At 35.9% G+C, this 20,929-nt stretch overlaps 1 protein-coding gene and 1 pseudogene across 2 annotated transcripts in view; both read left to right on the top strand.

Annotated features, from left to right (window-relative positions):
* Positions 1-20,929, top strand: part of DDAH1 (dimethylarginine dimethylaminohydrolase 1) — a 212,884-nt gene that overhangs the window by 146,043 nt on the left and 45,912 nt on the right. The window lies entirely within an intron of this gene.
* Positions 6,573-6,691, top strand: LOC112485799 (annotated as a pseudogene).

The following is a 20,929-nucleotide window of genomic DNA, read 5'->3' as shown; positions in this document are numbered from 1 at the left end:
TTAAGCAACTAAATGATTTGATTCTTCCATTATTACTCATAATACAAATAAGCAACAAAATAAACTTTGATTTTAGAATATTTGAGGTGTAGTTCCTTGTTTTGGTTGTTACTTTGTTATTAGTAAGTTTGTCTTATCAGGCTCTTCCTGGTCAAGGATAAAATAAATCAAATCAGAATGCTTGGCTTTTGCTATCTATAGCAGAAGAACAAGCATCTGTTTCAGTCAAAAACAGTACAGAATCATCTCTCTCCTAAATAAAAGTTGCACTTGGAGTACGAGAGGCAGGGACCTTTATTTCTTTTCCTCATGTTTCCTTAAAGGAAACCATTGCAGTGAACCATTCTGGTCCTTTGATCCATGCTGAGAAGTGGATAATCCCCTTGGTCAGCCACATTTTTGAGTGGATTGGCAAGTCACTTTGCCTCAAAAGTAGGAAACAGGTTCTACCTTTTTTTCTTTGCACAGCAGAGCATGCCCTGTGCCTCTGTTTCCTGTTTCCTTGTGGAATGCCTTGGGGCAGGTGGGTGGAGTGGAGGATGGTGCAGTTGGGTTTTTAAATTAGATTCACCCTGCTTGCAGATCAGGCTGTGGTCACTGCTGTCTGGAAAGTAGGAGACATTACCAGTTCTTCAGTTTGGTCCTTGCCAGGGTACCCTGAATAAAGCTGATATCTGATCCTCATTTGTCCTATGTCTCTTCTAAAGTAGCCATAGCAGGGAGGAGAAGAGAAGGCTAGTTTTGGCACCCCTAACCAAAGGCAAATAGGGACACTAAGGGTATAATTGGGCTTGAGCTAACACAGAAGACTATGTGATAATGTATTCCTTTCTATTCTCTGATTTCAGATGTAAAATTGACCAGAGTTTCTTTTTCCTATGATAAGTAATAAAGATATTTCTGGGGTTTTTTGTTGTTGTTGTTGTTGTTAGAAATTAAGAGGTCTGGAAATGTCGAGTTCGATTACGCATTCTTTTGCCATTATTGCTGAACTGTATTAACATTACTGTAATAGAAACTTTTGGTATTTTACTCATAGTGAGTAAATTCCCACTGCCTGAAATTCCCTCCTTAACTCTCTCTGCTTCCATTTCCCTTCTATGGGCCTAATTTCAACTCCAGCTAGAATATGAGTTCCCTGAGGTCAAGGAGTTCATCTTAATCATCCTTGTATCATATCTTTCATTCATCCCTTACTCATTTGATTCAAGAAAAAAAAACTCAACATCTTGTTAGCATCTCTTATCTAGTCGGCACCATGCCAGCCAGGCCCATAGTGATGTAGCTGTCAACATGAGAGCAGAGATACCACCCTCACAGGGCTCACTGTCTCTGGTGAAGACCTTCGTGTCAAGAGGGATTTCAACTAAGTAACTAAAGCATTGCGCGCAGGCCTGACACAGCATCAGCTACTCCGCGCATGAGTCTGTTCAGTGGATGAATAAATCATTAGTGATGAAAGTGACATATACTCGATGTTCTGAGTTCTTCGTGTTGATTATGGGTAGGGCACCATGCTGAATGATTTATATACACCATTTTGTTAATCACAATAACACTGACAGGTAAAAACAGCTTTGAATGTCCATTTTACAGGTGAGTAAACAGGCTCAGAATATAAATAACTTGCCCAGTCACCTAGCAACTTCTCCAAGTTGTCTGATTCCAAAGCTTGTAAATTTAAACACTTTGCTGTACAGTTTCTGGGAGTTGTCTATTTGAGTTTCTTTTAGTGAACCCTTAGTGAGACCTTAACAAAGAAACCATCTATCAGTCAGGAAATCAAATATTCTGCATTGAAAGTAGATAAAAATATCTTCATCAGGAGCACAAGGAAGGTGACACTTTCTTCTTTTTTTGTCATTTTTTTGGAAAGCCATTGCTTGTCCTAGAATGATAGTATCTACCAGAATTTTCCTCGATGTTACATCCAGATAAGTTAAAGAAGAGGGGCCTATGGATTCTTATAATAAAATTGTCACGATTTTTTAAATATAAAGCATAATATTATACTTTACTAAGGGATCTAATGATTCTGGACAACAAATTTAAAATGGAACTGGGTGGAGTGAGGTCTGGGAACTGAAGGAAGTGATATGTGTTGCTTTTGCCCATGCTTCCAGTTTCATTTGTAAAGGAAACAATGAACATGATTAAAATTATTTTTATGTAATTATTTTTTATTTTATTCAACCATTCAGATTATTTTTGTAATCTCATTGTTTATAACATTTACTGTCTATTTATATAACTTGTATTTACAAAGCTAGTGTTCAGGAGGCAGTTTTTATCTTAACAATAGTAGTAATAGTAATAGTAACTAAAATTGAATTTTCTGTGTTCCTGGGATTGTCCTAAAGCTTTTACATGCATTATTTCATTTGATCATCAGGGCAACCCTATGAAGCAGTCGCTATTATAATCTCCACTTTAAAGACAAGGACCTCGAAATTGGTGAAATTGAGTAAAATAGCTCCAGGTCAAGAAACCAAAAGTTGGAGAGGTTCACTAATATGCCAAGGTCACACAACTAGTAAGTGGTTAATCTTGTACTCAAAATGTGGTCTGGCTGATTCCAATGTCCATGAACTCAATTACTCTCCTAGACTACCTCCTTGCAGGGCTGGTCTGACTGCCGACTAAACTGCCGTTATGTGAGGCTGGTGGTCCAAACATAGGGGTTTCTCACAGGCAAAATGATTTGAGGAAGAGAACTATACATTTTCCAATTTGATAATATTCTTTTAAAATGTGTTTTGAAATGAGATATCACACCTAAAAGCAAATTATTAAAGAACACAGTCATTAAGATAAAATTTAGTGCCTGTTTTACTAATCCTTTATTTTCTTCTAAGATATTCCTGGTTTTCTACACCAAGCCTAAATAGAATATTTTTTTCTTGAGCTTTTCTGATTCTGTTTTTGCATAAAGTTAAGAAAGTTCTCTGGGTATAGTTATGGACCCACGTTTCCAGCTGCTTTATTCCGTGCCAGTATCTTTAACTCCTAGTACTCTGGCACGCCAAGGTTGTCTTATTCAGGAGCTTAAATAGATATTGCAGAGGAGGAGAGGAAAAGAATCAGCAGTAATTATTAGCTGCACTTCTGGGTCTCTGTTAATTTTAATACAGTGTTTAGATTTGCTTATTAATCACTTTGCTACAGGTCCATCTCCCAAATACAGTCCAGAGACAGACTGCCGTATAGGTACAAATGGTCTCCTTAATGGCTTTCAAGCTTTGTTAGAGTTAACAGTTATATTAGAGCATAACATTTTAGATAACATTTAAATAAATCTTAAAACAATTTTATCACACTCACTGTCTACTCCTTCTCATGCTAACATCACCAGTATCATCAAGAATCATTATACGTGTTCTCAGAGAAGTAATCTCTAGATCATTCATGTGTTTGTTAGAGGGGAATATATTGGTCCTCATTATTTTAATGAGAAGAAAGGTCATTCAAGTTGTAAGAAATTATATAAGGTTGGCACAGAGATTGGAAGGGAAGCAAAGTAACAATGTCTAAGTGTACAGGTTTGAACCTTCTGTTTCTATCCATGAAAGCCTACAGGAATCTCCCTTTAGCTGTAAACAATTAGAAAACTGGACCAATTATATGAAATAATGGTTAAATCAGGAAGAATAGAACTATGACCCTGAGGGAAGAAAAACAATTGCAATGAGATCTTTAATTACTCCAGTTTACTTTCTGGAGGCAGTTTCCAGGCCACGGAAGAAAGAGGGGGAACAGAACAGAGCCTGGTGGTCTTGCTGAGTTGAGAAGCCAAAGATCAGAATTTGGAGAGACCAAGATAGTAGAATTTTCAGGAAAGAGTACTGGAGACAAGGGAGTTTCATAGAGAGAGCATTCTAGAGAGCTACAAAATTATTCCTTCAGCCTTTGCTGAGAATTCATTTGTGCATGCATAAGAACTACCTATGACTAGAAAAAGAACCACCAGAAAACAGGCCAAATAATTCTCAGAACTCACACATAGATGGGAATAGTTCATATTCCCACCAGCCAGAATGGAGAGATCTCAAAATATGGAGAGCATTGCATAGAGCCTCAGAAAAGCGGTGCTTTTGTAGTGAAGGAAAATCAATACCAGAATAAAGATTGCTCTGGGGGCACCATAACAAAACCTAAAAGTAATCTTCAAAAAGATCAAACTTATCTGAAAGTTGTATAACAGTATGTTGAAACAAAAGCCAACACATTTTAAAGGAATACAGTAAAATCTAGTACCCAATGAAAAAGTTTACAATGTCCAGAATCTAATAAAAATTAACAGTTACACAAAGAAGCAGAAAAATATGACCCATATTCCGAAGAAAAATCAATTCAGTGGAAAGAGATCTATAAATGATAGAGATGGTGGAAATAGTAGGCAAGAATCTTAAAATGGCTATCAAAAAATCTCATAAATATGCCTCAGGGTGTAAATGAAGGTTCAGCAAAACATGAAAGATATATTTTAAAAGGCAAATAAAATTTCTAGAAATTAAAAAAAAATCTTAAATGGAAAATACACTGGATGGGATTAAGGACAGATTAGACACTGTAGAAGAAAAGATTGGTGAACTTTTAGACATTGCAATAGAAACTTTCCAAAAATGAAACACAGAGAGAAAAAAAACACTGAAGAAAAAACTTAACAGTTGGAGATTGGGAGAGGACAGTAAAAAGGAAGAAATAATGGCTAAATATTTTTTAAAGTTTATGAATACTATAAGCCCACAGACAAAATGCTGAATGAATCCCAAACAGAAGAAATAAAAAGAAAGCCAAACCACATTATAAAGCCAAGACACATTATAATCTAATTACTAAAAACCAGTGATGAAGTGAAAATCTTAAAAGCAGTCAGAATATAGAGGAACAATGAATATAGAGGAACAATGATAAGAATGACCACAGAATTCTCATCAGAAACAATGCAGGCCATGAGACAATGTAATGACAATCTTTAAAGAACTAAAAAAGAAAAAAAAATGTTAGCCTAGAATTCTATATCCAGAGAAAATCTCTTTCAGGTGCACAATTACTTTTCTGAAACCCCTGAAGCCAGAATATGGTGACATAAACAAGTCCATAAATACGTTCACATCAGCACAAGTCAGATTTTGCCACTAAATTAAAAAAAAGAAAGACTCCCGGTTTTCAGAACTTTGGTATTTCAAAATTGTGGATAAGAGATTTTGTTCGTCGTTTTACTAGATGTTGTACCTGTATACCCTCTAATCCTTACCAAATATATGTTATTATCCCAGTTTTGCCCAAATGAAGGCTGAGATTAAGTAAGTGACAGAGTCACTCCCAAGCAGGAAGAACTCCTGCCTTCTCTTTGAGGTGACTGAGGAAACCAAGAGGAGGGATCCTCTAGGCTTTTTCTATCAAAGACACCATCCACTGCCATCATAGAACCCAAGAGCTCCCTTTGGCAAAGCCCAGAGAGACTTCAGACCTTACGGAATCCAGGGATCCACATAGGAAGTCTTTAGTAGAGTAGAAATAACCTACATCTTCCTGGACTCTGTGGCAACAGTGTGACACGTACTCTTGTGCCTTGATGTTCATAGAACCATCCCTAGTCTACTGTGCCTTCACCATGAATAAGCAGAGAAGAATATCTGTGTGAGTGTGTGTGAGAGAGAGAACAAAAATAATAAAACAACAACAACAGCTAAAACATTAAAAGAGGAAGAAGGAGGTAGAGAGAGAGAAAGGAGAGAGCCAATAGTGCAAAGAGACCTTATGGTTGGGACCAGACTACATGGTTAGAAAAGGCATCAATGGACGATGGAGCCAGATAGTAGTGCAGGTGTGACTATTTTATCTTTGACAGTGCCAGTGACTGTGGTGGGGTGGTTGTACATCCTGGAAGATGCCGGTACAGGATTCTATGTAAATACTCAGTGTTAATATCACCTAGAAAGAAAGAGATGGAGAGGAAGGGGAAGGATCTGAATTTAACTGAGTTTAAAGTTTAAACGATTGAGAAATTACTATATTTGACTGCATTTACCTGGATTGTTTTCTGTCTCTAGAAACTATGTGCAGTTATAAGAAAATAGAGGTACATTTCCGTATGCATTTTTATATTCATTTGTGGTTTTCAAAATGATCTACTACATATGTGTAATGTTTAATGTCATGGGGCCTGGTTCACCACCTTTAAAACAGGGAAAATAATACCAACTTCACACAACTGTATAAGATTACAAGGAGAAGTTTGTAGAAGAAAAAGCTTTATACATTTAAAAGAAAGTTTCAAATTTGAATGTTAGGTGAGCTTAGGTTTTTAAACTGATGAGATTTTTGTTGTTTTAGTAAATTACTAATAATTTTATTATTACTCTGAATAAAATGTGTGTGATGAATTAAAGCAGGGAAAGCCATTAAGAGGAAACCAGTTAAAAGGCTTTGTAATTGTTCAGGCAATGGAGAATGAGGCTACACTTAGGAAATTGCTGTAGTGGTAGAAATGTAGAGAAGGGTAAGGAATTAAGGAGTCAAAGATGACTCTAAGGTTCCAGGCTTGGTGACTAAGAGAACAGTGATGAGTCTACGGCCATGCCACCTTGAATACGCCCAATCCCGTCTGATCTCAGAAGCTAAGCAGAGTCAGGCCTGGTTAGTACTTGGATGGGAGACCACCTAGGAAGACCAGGTGCTGTAGGCATAGAGAGAGAGAGAGAGAGAGAGAGAGAGAAAAGAAGAGTGATGGCATTAACTGAGTTGTAAGGATGTCAGCAGCTTTGCAGGAAAGATGAGCTCAGTTTAGACACACTGAATTGGAGGCAGATGCTTGCAAAAAGGTTACTTGCACTCTCAGTGCCTCAGTTTTCTTTTCTGTAGAATGGTGGTGAAAATAACACATACTTACGTACTTCATGGATTTTTGTGAAGCTTGAATATAAAGTCACCCAGATGGAGCGAATCCAAGGGCACCATCATTGCATGTAGCTATTCGGTCATCATTGTTCGTGCTAAGGACATGATGGAAAGAGCACTGCTCACTGATCTAAGTGACAAAAGATACATCTCTGAGCTGAACTGTAATAACTGGTGACTCTGAACGAGAAATTCAGCTGGACCTCAGTTTGTTCACCTGTGAAAACAAAGGATTGATTAATTCTCTATGAAGCCCCGTACAGCTCTTAGACCATTGTATAATTGCGTTAAGGCTAAAAGCAGACTTTGCTACAATAAACCAAAATGAAAATAATTTATTCACAGATGAAGGAGCAATCGATGACACATTTTAGTACCTATGTGTTCAGCCTAAGACATATTTTTGCATTTAAAGCACAGTAGGAAATTTAGACATGGTAAAGGTAAAAAGATTTTTGAAATTCGCCACTGGAGATTGTTTTTTTCAATTTAGAATTTCAGCTGTGCATTATTCTAGTGGCTTTTTTCTGTTTGCCTGTCACTATAAATTTCTGTAGAGTTTCAGATAAATATAGGGAGACTTCTCCTGTTATTCTTGGCTTAGCGATGTCACAAAACATCTGTCTGGATCTTTACTTCATTTGCAAGAATAGGGTATTTTATTTGCCAGAATTTTCACTTTTTAAAAAGAATCCCAGTTTCCAAAGACAAGAGACTAATTTACTGTTTTTCGATAAGCTTTTGAGGGCAGAGTGCAACCCTCATCTCATTAGGTTTCTAGAAATTTTTTTAATAGGAACATAAACAAAGCTTATATACCTTTGGCACATTTGGAGAAAAGCTTATGAGGAAACACCCTTTAAGGAGAAGAGCAGATATAAAAGGACTGTCTCTTAACAGCTTATATCTGCTCTATCACTTTGCCTATCCCAATAGGGGAGATTTCATTCACTGTCATTAACTTCTTTTATCCCTTTCTGGTTTTCAAAATTTGACATCCACCCACATGTATTAAACAAATTTATTTTTCACTTATGTCTTTTGTAAATTGCAATATGAAGCATATGGTTGAAATAATGGGGTGGAGTTCAATAAGTCACCTATAAAATTCAGTCTAATTACCTTATTACCTCATTTTCATGATGAAAACTTTCTTCATATGACACATGCTTTTATTCACTTTAGGCACATTTCAAAATATCCAGCTATCAGAAATTAGAAACAAAATACAAAACTGTGTCACAGTTTATACTATGTATTTTCCAATTTTTCATGTAGGCAGGCTTCAAATTTTAATGAAGAAGAAGAGAGGTCATCATCTTATTTGAAAAGCCCAATCTTAAATCCTCAAACAGATTACTGCAAAGTCGGCAAAAAAGAAAAAGAAAAGAGAAAAAAGAAGAAAAGAATGAAAGAACGAAAGAACGAAAGAACGGAAGAACGGAAGAACGGAAGAACGAGAGGACGGGAGGACGGGAGGACGGGAGGACGGGAGGACGGCAGGACGAGAGAGAGAGAGAGAGAGAGAGAGAGGAAGGGATGTTTTGCTTCATCAAAGAACTTTTTAAGGAAAATCTAGCAGACATCGTGAATGGCTTTGATTTATTTATTAATTTTTTAATCATTTGAAAAACAGTTGAAAACCACCTGGACCATTATCTCTGCATTGTGTGGAAACCTCTAAAACTGACACAGAGGATGATGATCCTCACTCTTGTCTTTCAGGGCCAAGGCACATTTATACACATAAATATACCACTTATAATGGCCTTTGGTTTTGTCAGATGGCAGATGCTTCCTCGTTTGATGCCATGAAAAGTGAAATCCCAGCCAATATGAAAACTTTAAGTGAAATCTGGTAATCCATACTTCAGTCCAAGAAGACAATTTAAATTTATATGTATATATAATTAATAACATATTAATTATTCTCAAACTTTTTAAGTAGAAACAACTATCTATTCGTAGTCTTAACCTTTATTTTTTTTTTTATCTCAGAAACATTTCTTCTGCGCCAGGCATCTTGTTACACTTTAAATGAAGGGATTTAGTTCTAGCCCTGCTTCTGCCCTCATGACTGGGTAGTTACTTAAACCTAGTGGAACTTGGTCTCCTGATCTATGTGACTTTGAAGATCTCTTCTGATTTTAATATTCCATGATTCTGTGAGTTATACATCCTGTGCTAGTTTCTTTTTATTTAATTTATTTATTCTCCAGTCCGGAAATTTACCACACATATATCTACATGTACCTTTGACATCTATTAGGTGATCGATAAATATTTGTTAAAGTAACGGTGTGTTTTGCTGTTTCTGATGGATTGTGACATTACTGTAATTTCCCAGCATTTTATATTGGGCTATTACTCATTTTTATTTTTGTTGAATCATATTATTGTTGCTTTAACATTTACTTTCTCCCTACTATGGCTTCGTGCATGATTTAGAGTTGGTTTTTATGTGTTCTCACTAAGGTGTTTCAGAGAGGAAAAATTCTTTCACTACACCTAATCTTGGTCCCTCTAAAAAAGATAGACACAAATATTTTCATAATCATAAAATAATCCAGAAAATGAATTTTACTTTTATTCAGCTTAACTTTGCTGGTGAAAAAAAAATGTTCTGAGTTCATTGGCAGGTTATTCCAAACCAATTGCCCTGTGGAAAGAAATGCTACCCCAACTTTACCCGCTGGAAAACTGTCTGGACAGAGACACATATTTGGTACCCTGAGCTTGCGGAAACCTATCCTTTCTTCTAAGGTTCTTATATGGATATACCAAATAGAAAAAAAAAATTATAGGAAAATAATTGCTTTCTGTTTGATGTAAGAATTTTAAAATTAAAACATTTATTTTCTTAACTTTAATGTGTAATTTCCATCATATATTTCCAGTTAACCTTTTAATGGGGAATAAACTAAATTAGTCATCGAGTAATATGTAGTTTATGTAGAATATTAGTTCTTTAAAATGCTCAGTTCTCTAGGATATATATTTTTAGTATTTAGCACTATAATACAACAGTGGCTTTAATATACCATTTATAATGGAGAGACAGTTATGCTAATAAAAAGCAAGCTTTAAAGCATTTAATTTATTGTATATTATTATTTGTTCTGAGACTAACTCAAGATTTATAAGGTTCAATTTTGAACCCCAGAATAAATGAAGGGAAAGGAAGCCAAAACTTCCCTGGTATTGAAGAAAAACCCTTGCTTTCTAACTTCCTATGAATGGCAGGATTGTTCACTACCATTAGTATGGGGGAACCAGGACCTTGCCATTCCATACTTAGGCTTGTTTTTATTTTTAAGGAATGTTGGAAAATTGTGGAAATGAATGTTTTTTCTTTTTTTTTTCATTTAATACCTCATGGATTTTGACCTTTTCCTTGAAGCTAGTTTAGTATGTGTTTCCTTTAAAATTGGTCATTGACCCAAAAATAAATTTGATTTTCTTTTTCCATGATCTTCTCAAGAATTCTGTTAATAGCATACTAAACTGGATTACAAACTTACTGAATAAGTGCTTTGAATTCTGGACAACCTTGGAATAAAGGACACAGAAAGAGTAATACTGCATAGAATGAAATTGGGCAAGTCGAAATAAAAGAAAGGAATGCAACTGCATGGCTGATGTGATCAACATCTTATAGTAGGTTTAATGGAATATGGTTATTCAAGCACAATAATAGCTTCAGTTGAAATATCTGCTCTGCTCTTTTCCTCATACACTTTAGAATGAGTTGAATGTGACAGTTGAGCTTTCAACAAGCTTCATGAATTTTAGATCCTTTTTAGTCATAACATGGGGGACATGGCATGTAGTCGGTGTAGACAAGGAGTTGGCAGCCTCGTTGGATGAAATGGGATATCAGGTGTCTTCAAAACAATAAGAACCTGGATTCATCAGGTTCCTTCTAGGTCTGCTGTGCATATCTACAAAGAACAGAGGACCTATCTCTGTCCAATATTTAATAATGAATCATTTTGCAGTTATAAGGTTACTTTCCCAGCATTTGGTTCAAGACTTAAACTTCATGCCATCACATAAGAAAATTTTTACGACATCTCAGGAAAAATTAGTTTTGATAGCTAAATAGTTCTATTTTTTTCTTTCTCTTATCTGGTTCATTCATGTTCAGAGAAGAAAGGCTCTATGAATTGTGACATAGCTTTGTATCTTCAAATTTTAATATATGTCCCAATTGATCCTGAGGTATTTCTTTCAATATTTAAATGTTTTATAAAGTTGTTTCCAAATTTTCTTACCACCATAAAAATCTGAACCTTTATTTAGGGTTAAGTCTTTGAAGTATTCTGAAATTCAATACAAGGAGCTTTACTTATTGTGTTTGGAATTACCCAATAACAAAAAAATTGTTTCAAAAGATAATAATATTTCAGGAAGTCCACTTTAAAGCAATCTCCATTCAAAGTGTGACTTTATTTTAAATTACCTCATAGTAATGCTCCGTATTTTATTTAAATGTAGACTATGTTTGCTTAGAGTATAATTTTATAGTAGTATGAGCAAAAAATGTTTTCATAAACATACTTCAAGAGAAAATTCTGAAAGTTTATGTGACAAATTATGTGACAATAGTATCTCTGCATGGTGTCAAGATTACCAAGATTTTTAATGATTTTATTTTTACTGATCTATACTTTCTAATTTTTGTGTGGAATGGGATGTCTAGAGAGAGTGGGCTTTAAAGAGACCCCTCAGAGAGTTGATATATATATTTCCTATAGTTGAAAAACACCATTGTAAGGAGCCTAGAAGATCTTGAGAGCAAGAAACTGGATGACTAACTGTTTAGATCGAGAGTCAGAAGAGCGCTGCTGTGTTGAGCAAAGCTGCACTGCCAGAGTTTGTGGAAGTGTTTGAATGGACTGGAAATGGGTCATGCAGAAGCAAAAGCTGAGCTGGGCTGTTTCAAGTCCAGTCCAAAGGGATAACCCCAAAAAGCAAGGGGACCCCAATAATGAGAGCTTGGATGTAGTGAAACATAGATGAACCAGGAGCAGATAGCCCAAGCAGAAAAAAAACTTCTATACAGCTACAAGTGGTTCACTCTTCCTTACCCAGACTTACATTAATATTATTTGGAAGTTTAAAATAATAGAACGCGTGCGCCGACAAGCCGTCCGTGTTCTCTATGCACAGATCTGCCTTGGGGGCCAGAGTGGGCAGTAGCACCCGTAATTGTAGGTATTAGATGAAGTTTGAAATGTTCAGGCATTTCTCACCTTCTTCCTTCCACCAGTGACACAACAACCGTTACCCACCAGCCAGCCATAGCTCTTTTCATTTTTGCACATTTCCTTTTAGTCTTTATTAACAGTCATACTTTTTAAAAAATTTTGTAATCTAGTTTTTGCATAGTCTTTTAATTGCTTAATTTACCCACATTCTTCTTATTCTTAGAGGTCACTCTTAGTTTCTCCCTGGGTATTTATAAGGATACTCTTCAGTTCATTGCACAAACACTAAATGCACTAGTAACTAAAGAAGCAGTATGTTAAAGGACCTGAAAGAGTTAATTTACTTTTCAAAGTTCCTGAGTTATCATCCAGGAGAAATGGAAGCAACAATAAAATCTGGCTAACTACATATAATGTCAATAAGAAATACTTTGGGAGTATATTTCCATAATACTAAAATACATTTAGTTTAGACAGCATAAACATTACCATGTTCATTAGAGATTTATTTCAAGGTTTGAGTGTCAACTTACGGGATATTAAATTTAGTTTCAATACATCGGAAAACTTTCAGACTAGACCCACTATTAAACAATGTGTTTTTTGCCAACAGATTGTGCGCTGTTAGACTATGAGCTTTGTACATTTTGTAATAAGCACATTCCTGTCGTGAAATGGAATGCACCTGATCCATGATAAGTCTGGTTGAGAGACAATGGATCCTAGCCAACTCAGCCCTGGTTCAAGGAAAAAGACAATAAATAGAGGCAATGACATTTATGAGAATCTAATTTCATCATGCCCTGCCTCATAAGGAGAGACACTAGATGACATAAAGTTTATTTTACTTTGAGTGGTACTCAAAACCAAATATGAAGTCCTTTCTGTGTTATATCTCTGGTAGCTATTCCTCAAATTAATGGTTTATTTCAAAATTAGTTACTACTTAGTGATAATTGGAAGCAGAAATAAACTCTTCTTTTTTAAAGGAGGAAAAATTATAATGGCAAGAATGTTACTATATTTTTCTAAAGTAATTTAGGAAAGACAAAACTCGTTAGTTAGACAATAATTAGTTTTTCTTGGTAAAACGTTGACTAGAAAATTTCTATTAGGAAAATATTATCAGACTGTTCCAGTCTCGGTCCAGCTGATCATGCCCAGATTTGATAACAGAGAAGAGAAATTACTCACTATTTTTATTACTACCATGTCAGAATACGGACAACTGTCAAAAACAAGGATAATTTTTTGAAACTAGCCACTTTGTAAAACTTTGTTTGGAAATAAGCTTTATTTATTATCCATAAGCATACAAATATTCGGCTGGTGGTTTTTCATGAACATTTTAAAAATAAGCTCCAAGAGGAACAAATGTTTGAACATATGACAAAGTGGGGAATATTTACAAAATCACTTGCCACACTGCAGCCTGGCATCAGAAGGCAGCTTCTTAGAATGAATTTCTGTGTACTCTGCTAGCCCTGATTGGAGCCTGTCACAATCATCTCTAATGAAAGTTTTTATCACAACAAACCCAAAAACCTATGACTAGGAAAAGGGAAAAAAATCAGTATTCCGAAAAATAATCTCGGTATTCTAAAAACCATCCTGAATATTGTGTTCGAACACTGGGCAATGTGGTACAGTCAAAAAAGCACCAACTTGCACCAATTACAAAGAAAATGTGTTTCTATTGTTGAAATATTAGTAAGTATAGTATTTTTTTTTTTAAAGAAATGCAGCCTTACTCATTTTTAGCACTTACAGCAGTCATTGAGAATATGCTAATGAAGGGTTTCTGAGCCAAGATCTTTAGGGGGCTTACTTTAATAAGGAAATAAGAATGTGTTTTAATTAGCACAGCAAGGATTCCTTCAGTCCTATGGTGCTATAGTATCAATGTATTTTGGATGAGCTGTTCTAAAACATGTCTGAAAGGTCTTCCTATAGCCTTGCTTACTTTATTTATTTGCTTAATGAACTTCACCTTGTCTCCTGTTCAAGTGATCATAATTTCAAAATTGATGGTTTCTGAAAGAATAAAATCTTTAACTACTGTTATGTTTTGTAGCTTCCACAAAACTTAATTTAACAAGAGAAGGTACAGGCAATTGGCAAGAAGTAGCACTTGAAGCCTTCACACGCCTATTATATTTGGAAAGTTTATTACAATCCATTTCTGTGTTTCCAGACCTTTATCTGTGCAATCATAATGAATGTTCATTAAGAAGTCCTTTCCTGCCAAAAGGAGATTTTTCCATTCATTGCTACAAACAGCCACAATACCTTGCAATAGCAATGGACCAAAAATATGTCCAAGAGTCTCTTGGAATACTTGTTAAGAGGAATTATCAAGGCCAGATTTCTCACACCACTTCCTGCAGTCCACAGTTTGAGATAGTTCTAATGTCCCTAGGTTTTCTATTTTTATGTATTGACCCCTAAATATTATGTCTAGTTCTGACTACGCCTCAGAAGTCTAGATTAATGCGTTCAAATGTGTTGGCCTCTGTTTGAATATCTAGAAGGCATTTCAAACTCAACATGGCCAAAACAGAACTCTTCAACTTTCTCCCCAGACTTGCTTCTTTATTCTGCTTTTTCTATATCAAAAATTAGTCCACTGTCCACTCAATTGCTCAAGACAAAAATCTAAATTATTCTTGATTCTCGTCTTTCCTTCATTCCCACATCCAATCTACCACCAAGTCCTATGAACTCTCCTTCAAAACACATTCCATATTCAGCCACTATTCTGTCTTTGCTATTACTATCTTTGTCCAAGCCACCATTATCTTTCATTTGGACTACTGCAGTTGCCTCTTAACTAATTTCTCTGCTTCCATTCTTTCCTTCCAATCCATTTTCACAATGCATCTAGCCAGAATTATCTTTGTAAATTAGATTGCATCACTCCCCTCCTTTAAAGTTCCAGAGGCTTCTGATAACACTTAAAATCTCAACCCTTCATGCTGGTTTACACAGTTCTGTCTGATCTGTCTTCTTCCTGAATCCCCCACCTCTATCTGCTACCTTGCTGTATTAGTTTTCTAGAGCTGGAGCTGCCATAACAAACTACCTCAGACTGGTGGCTTAAATAATAGAAACTTCTTTTTTCACAATTCTGGAGGCTAGAAGTCCAAAATCGAGGTGTTGGTAGGGTTGGTTTCTCCTGAGGCCTTTCTTGCTGTCTGATCTGTCTTCTTCCTGAATCCCCCACCTCTATCTGCTACCTTGCTGTATTAGTTTTCTAGAGCTGGAGCTGCCATAACAAACTACCTCAGACTGGTGGCTTAAATAATAGAAACTTCTTTTTTCACAATTCTGGAGGCTAGAAGTCCAAAATCAAGGTGTTGGTAGGGTTGGTTTCTCCTGAGGCCTCTCTTGGCTTGTAAATGGCTGCCTTCTGTGCCTTCACATGTTCTTCTCTCTGTAGCTATCTGTATCCCAATCTCCTCTTCTTATGACACCTGTCATATTGGATTAGGGCCCACCCTAGTGACCTCATGTTAACCTGATTACTTCATTAAAGACTTCCAATACAGTCACATTCTGAGGTAGTGGGGATTAGGACTTCAACATACAAATTTGGGGGAGACACAATTTAGCCCATAACACTTGCCTTATTTGTGTAAGCCCCATACTGGCTATCTTTCTGTTCTTTGAACTAGTTAACCTTATTTTCATCTTAAAGCCTTTGCCTGGCTCTTGTTGGAACATTCTTCTCCCTGATGGCAACAGGGTTGGTCCTTTCAGTCATTCAGGTCTCAGCCCAAATGTCACATTTCCGGAAAGGCTGTTCCTGACCTCCCAATCTACAATAATCACTCACTTTTTAAGTATTGCATCCCCTGAATTATATCTATGCATAGTACTTACCATTATCTAATATATGTAATAATTTTTATGTTTATTATTTGTTGTATATCTCTCTATATCCTTACCAGATGATACACAGGGGTCTTCTCTCTTCCCTGGTGTAGTCCCAAGGCCTACAATAGTGCCAAGTATATTAAAAATGCTGAACAGATATTTGGTCGAATGACTAGGTAAATGAAAGAAATTATTGGAGAAGGTTGAGAGAAGAGTGGCCTTTAGTGGTTATTATGACGAATACACTCAGGGTAGATTTCTTACTTGGAGGTCTTTAGAAGTAAAAATGAGTCTGCTCACCCTTGAAATGCTACAAGAGTTGTCTAGAAGAGGTCACCCTACCTTGTTACTATACTTTGGCTAAATAAAGTGAGTAGTTTTGCCTTATGCATAAATTTGTTATAGCATTTCTAGAAATTTTGTCTAACTTGCAAAGTTGTCCAGTTGTTTATTCAATAAACATATAGAGAGTCTACTGGGGCCAGATCTTTAGTTAGTAGGATGCCTTGGGGCACATGGGAACACACAGAAGACCTGCAGTTGGAGTGGGAACAGGAGTCTGTTAGAAGGCTTCTGGGGCAGCTTAATGCCTACAATGTATGAATTGTGCACTAAACATACAAAATATTTCTCCTACTTTAAGGCTGTTTGCCTTTATAAGTGGCAGCACACAGCTTCTCTGAATTCACACAAAATTTGGGGCACTTCAGGCTATCCAGTGCTTATTTTGGACAACATGTACAGCAAATTACGCTTCTCAACTTTCAGGAAAATTAGTTTAAAATTTTAGAAACTTGTCAGTTCCCTAGTTCTTAACATACTAAATTCTGCAGGCCTTTGGCAGCTGACATCTATTTTCATTCAGTATTTAGTGATAAATCATGTTTTTATTTGTTCTCTACAGACGCAATGTCAGTTGCTCTTAGATGCTCAATACATGTGTTATATCATTATTGTCATCAAGGAAATGGACCACTCAGTTTAGTACATTTTATGTCAGGAGACAACACCAGCAGAACTCTCGCCCTGGTTTTCATTTAAAAAGCTAAATGTTGCTTCCAGCCTTCTTTTGGAAGACCGTCTTCCTATGACATCTTTATGGAGGGACTTTTAAACATCTAGAACTTTGTTGTTGTGTTCACTCCAGATAATGAGAGGGATCTTTCTCACTTTTCTTCAGGACTGTTTTTATTTCTCCTTTGTACTCTGTCCCCATTAGCTTTCTTTCAGCATTTCTGTCTAACTTTCTTATTCACATGTCCTCCAGATTTGAGCACTGGTTCAGAGATGAGTGCTGGAACATTAACTTCTAAGTCTGAAATATGGAGCTATAACATTTATGCTTTATCTACAGAACTGAGTAATATAATACTTCTTGGGGCACTTTTGGCTTTACAAAGTATTAGTTATAATCTGCTGTTTTCTGTAAGCAGGATGGTCTTAGTGTTATAAATGGCATTTGATCAGCATTCTTATCAGCCAAGATAGCAAATATTATCAGTTTAAAAAGTCACATCTTGCATATTGTGTAATTTGTGGAATGGTAAGTCAAGATGTATTCCTAGAGAAAGAAAAATCTTTCATTAATGGCTGTTTCTACATCAAAATATAATGAATTTTAATAATATGGTTTATCGTTGTGGACTCTCGGTACTGCTTGTCAGTTTTGTTATATAAGTAAATGAGTTGCTTTTAGCTGCAGCTAGCAGAAAACTCAATTTAAAATGGTTAAGGAAATTCAAAAGTTCATAAATTAAGAGCTCCAAGCCTCTCAGGTTGATCAATTCATCAGTTCACCAATATTGTCAAAGAACCAGGTTCTTCAGTCTCTCTGTCCTGCCATCCTTAGTGATGGCTGTGGTCTCAGACCAGTGCCTATTCAGATAATGTCCAAAAGAAGAAGAGAGTATGTTTCTTTCTGTGCCTCTAGGAACCTATCAACAGATCTCCCTTCAGTGGTCAAAATTATGTCATCTGCACCAGTCCCTGGCAAGAGAAGTGGAACTTCCATAACTGATTTAGCCAAGGAGGTACCTGAAGGGATATGTTAATGATTAAATGAGATAATCCATGTAAAATCACTTAGCACAGTGCTTGGCACTCAAAAATTAATAAATTTTACTTAATATTAATGATGGTAAGTCTGTAGCATTAAAATTGTAGAAGAGAGCTAGAGTTATGAATTGTTAAGAAGTGAATTCTTAGATCTTGGTGATACTGATTCTATGTTGAGGAGATGGAGAGAAATAATAGAGATCGTATGTATATAGCAGGCACCTGGAAAGCTTGTCTACAGTGCTAGACTGAAGAACCAATGCTCAAATCCTTAGGGATAGCACAGAGAAGGACTCAATTAATAGGAAGAGACTGACATAAGTTACTAGCACAGGACTCCAGGGAAAAGAACCAAAGCAGTGCCCAGGTATATAGTCTCAAGTGGGACAAAGTATAAAGAATGATTTAATGCTAAATCTCAAAGCATGAGCCAAGATGGAGCTTGTTAGATCTTCCTTTCTCAGGTCATGATTGATTCTGGGAATTGAGTAAGGATTAATCTAAAATTGATGAAACCTACTATACTTTACGTAGCTATGAGAAAGTACGTAGAGGTTAGCAGTGAAGCAGGGCCTGACAACATTTGGCCCTGTGGATAGATATTGTGGATGCTCTGTATAGTATAATTATTCTGACTATTGGCAGGTAATCAGAAACACCTTGGTTTACTCAAAAAATAAAATAATACCTAAGTATGGAGGTAGATGGGGTAAAAGGTGTCAAATATGTAGTGACAGAAAAAAATCTAACTATGGGCGGTGAGCACACAATGCAATATATATATGCCTTACTGTTGAATTGTACACTTGAAACTTACTGGATTTCATTAACCAATGTCACCATAATAAAAAAAAAAAATTAACTAATTAATTAATTTTTTTTAAGTATCATAAGTTAGTGTTGATACTCACACACATTGTTTTCTAGATATAGTCTTTCCTTACTATGTTAGAATCTTTCTGTTCACCTCTGAGGGTTCCTATCCTTCTAGGATTTTTAAATCCACTTATGGGTTTGCCCTATCTTCTCTCCATTCATATACCCAACTTCTTGCTTCTGACTGAATTTGGTTAAACGCCATCATACTTTACTCATGAGTAATCATCTGGGATGTTTTCAGTAAACTCTATGGAAGGGAGATAGAATTACAGTTAGAGTCACATTTATGAATGCCAAAAATTGTTTTGAGACTACAGCTCTCAGAAATCCAGAGCTGGAAATGACCTCATTTTTAAGATCTGCCCCCTCATCTTACAAATGTGGAAACAAAGATGCTAAATATCCTGGTTAATTCTTAGAACTTGCCACTAGAAATAAACCAGTAGGTTTAAAAATCCAAGAAATCAAGAGGAAAAAATGCAATGGATATTTAATAGTTTTTGGGAAATGTTTCAAGAGTTATTCATGCAACAATTATTATTACAAAAGAGGAAAATGAACCAGAAGGTTATAAAACTTTTATACATGTTAACCATTCTATAAATATCATGAGTTCCCAGAATGATTACAGTATTATTGACATGTACTTGACCCTAACAACTTTTGAAGATTTTAACATATTAAATAATTTTCAGTTCTATTGACCATTTTTCTAAGACAGTAAACCCTTTGCTAAATTTTCTAATAGACTAAGTTTGAACTGTTCACAATCTTGAGGATCACATCTCTTTTGGTTCTAAGGAAGAATTCCAGATGACCCATGAGCAGGGATAGATAATTACTATTAACATTTTGATTTCTTAGCTTAAATATTACTTCCTCAAAGTGACTTTCTTTGACCTCTGAAATAAGTACCTCTTCTATTTCTCAAAGCATGCTATTGTTTTCTTTCAAAGCTTTTATCATAATGTATAACTGTATGTTGACTTGTGTGAATCTTTAATGTCTGTCTCCCTATGGGCACTATACATTAGGGGCCAGATCTAGTTTTATGGTCACTGACCACTGTCTAGCATGGTGTCTAGCTCACAACAGACACTCAATATTTACTGAATGAATGAAAATGAGAATAAGATTAGAATGATCTAAAGAATATTCTTGCTTTGTATTACTTTTTACAAATATAGTTTTCTCATTTTAATTTCTATGAGCATGTATTAGATTTTTAGCTAAAATAAAAAGCAGGACTGTAACTTGTTTTCCTTATTTTAAAATATAACTGTACAACATTTCAGTAAATAACAGATTAAGAAAATTGGTGTGTCTGAGACCCTAAACTCATTTAAAACATTATTTTATTGGTAACTCCTTAAAAATACCTTAAGAGTATGTGAGCAGTACTTTGAACAAACAACTTAGAAATGAACATTTGAGTTCAACTTTTTCACCTCTAATAAAAGGTCTTTAAAAATACTTTTTTAAAAAATCTGTTTAAATCTGGTTTCTGTATTGGTTTTCCGTTGCAATGTAACAGCTTACCATAAACATAGCAACTTTAAAGAACACCCATTTATTATCTCACAGTTTTTGTTGGTCAGAAGCCTGGGCACAGTACACCTGGTTGTTACCTGGGCTGTGTTCTCCTCCGGAGTTTAGGTCCTCTTGCAAGCTCATTCATGTTGTTGGCAGAATTCAGTTTTTTATGATATAGGATGAAGGCCCCAGTTTTTTTGCTGGCTATCACCTGGGTGTTACTCAAAGAACACCCATTTATTATCTCACAGTTTTTGTTGGTCAGAAGCCTGGGCACAGTACACCTGGTTGTTACCTGGGCTGTGTTCTCCTCCGGAGTTTAGGTCCTCTTGCAAGCTCATTCATGTTGTTGGCAGAATTCAGTTTTTTATGATATAGGATGAAGGCCCCAGTTTTTTTGCTGGCTATCACCTGGGTGTTACTCTCAGTTCCTAGAGGCCACCCTGTCGGCCCCCTCCATAGGGTTCCCTACA

The sequence above is a fragment of the Pteropus alecto genome, unplaced genomic scaffold (genome assembly GCF_000325575.1).
Source record: "Pteropus alecto unplaced genomic scaffold, ASM32557v1 scaffold25, whole genome shotgun sequence".
Classification (NCBI taxonomy): domain Eukaryota; kingdom Metazoa; phylum Chordata; class Mammalia; order Chiroptera; family Pteropodidae; genus Pteropus; species Pteropus alecto.
Note: the sequence above shows the minus strand (reverse complement) of the source record. Positions and strands in the feature narration are given on the sequence as shown.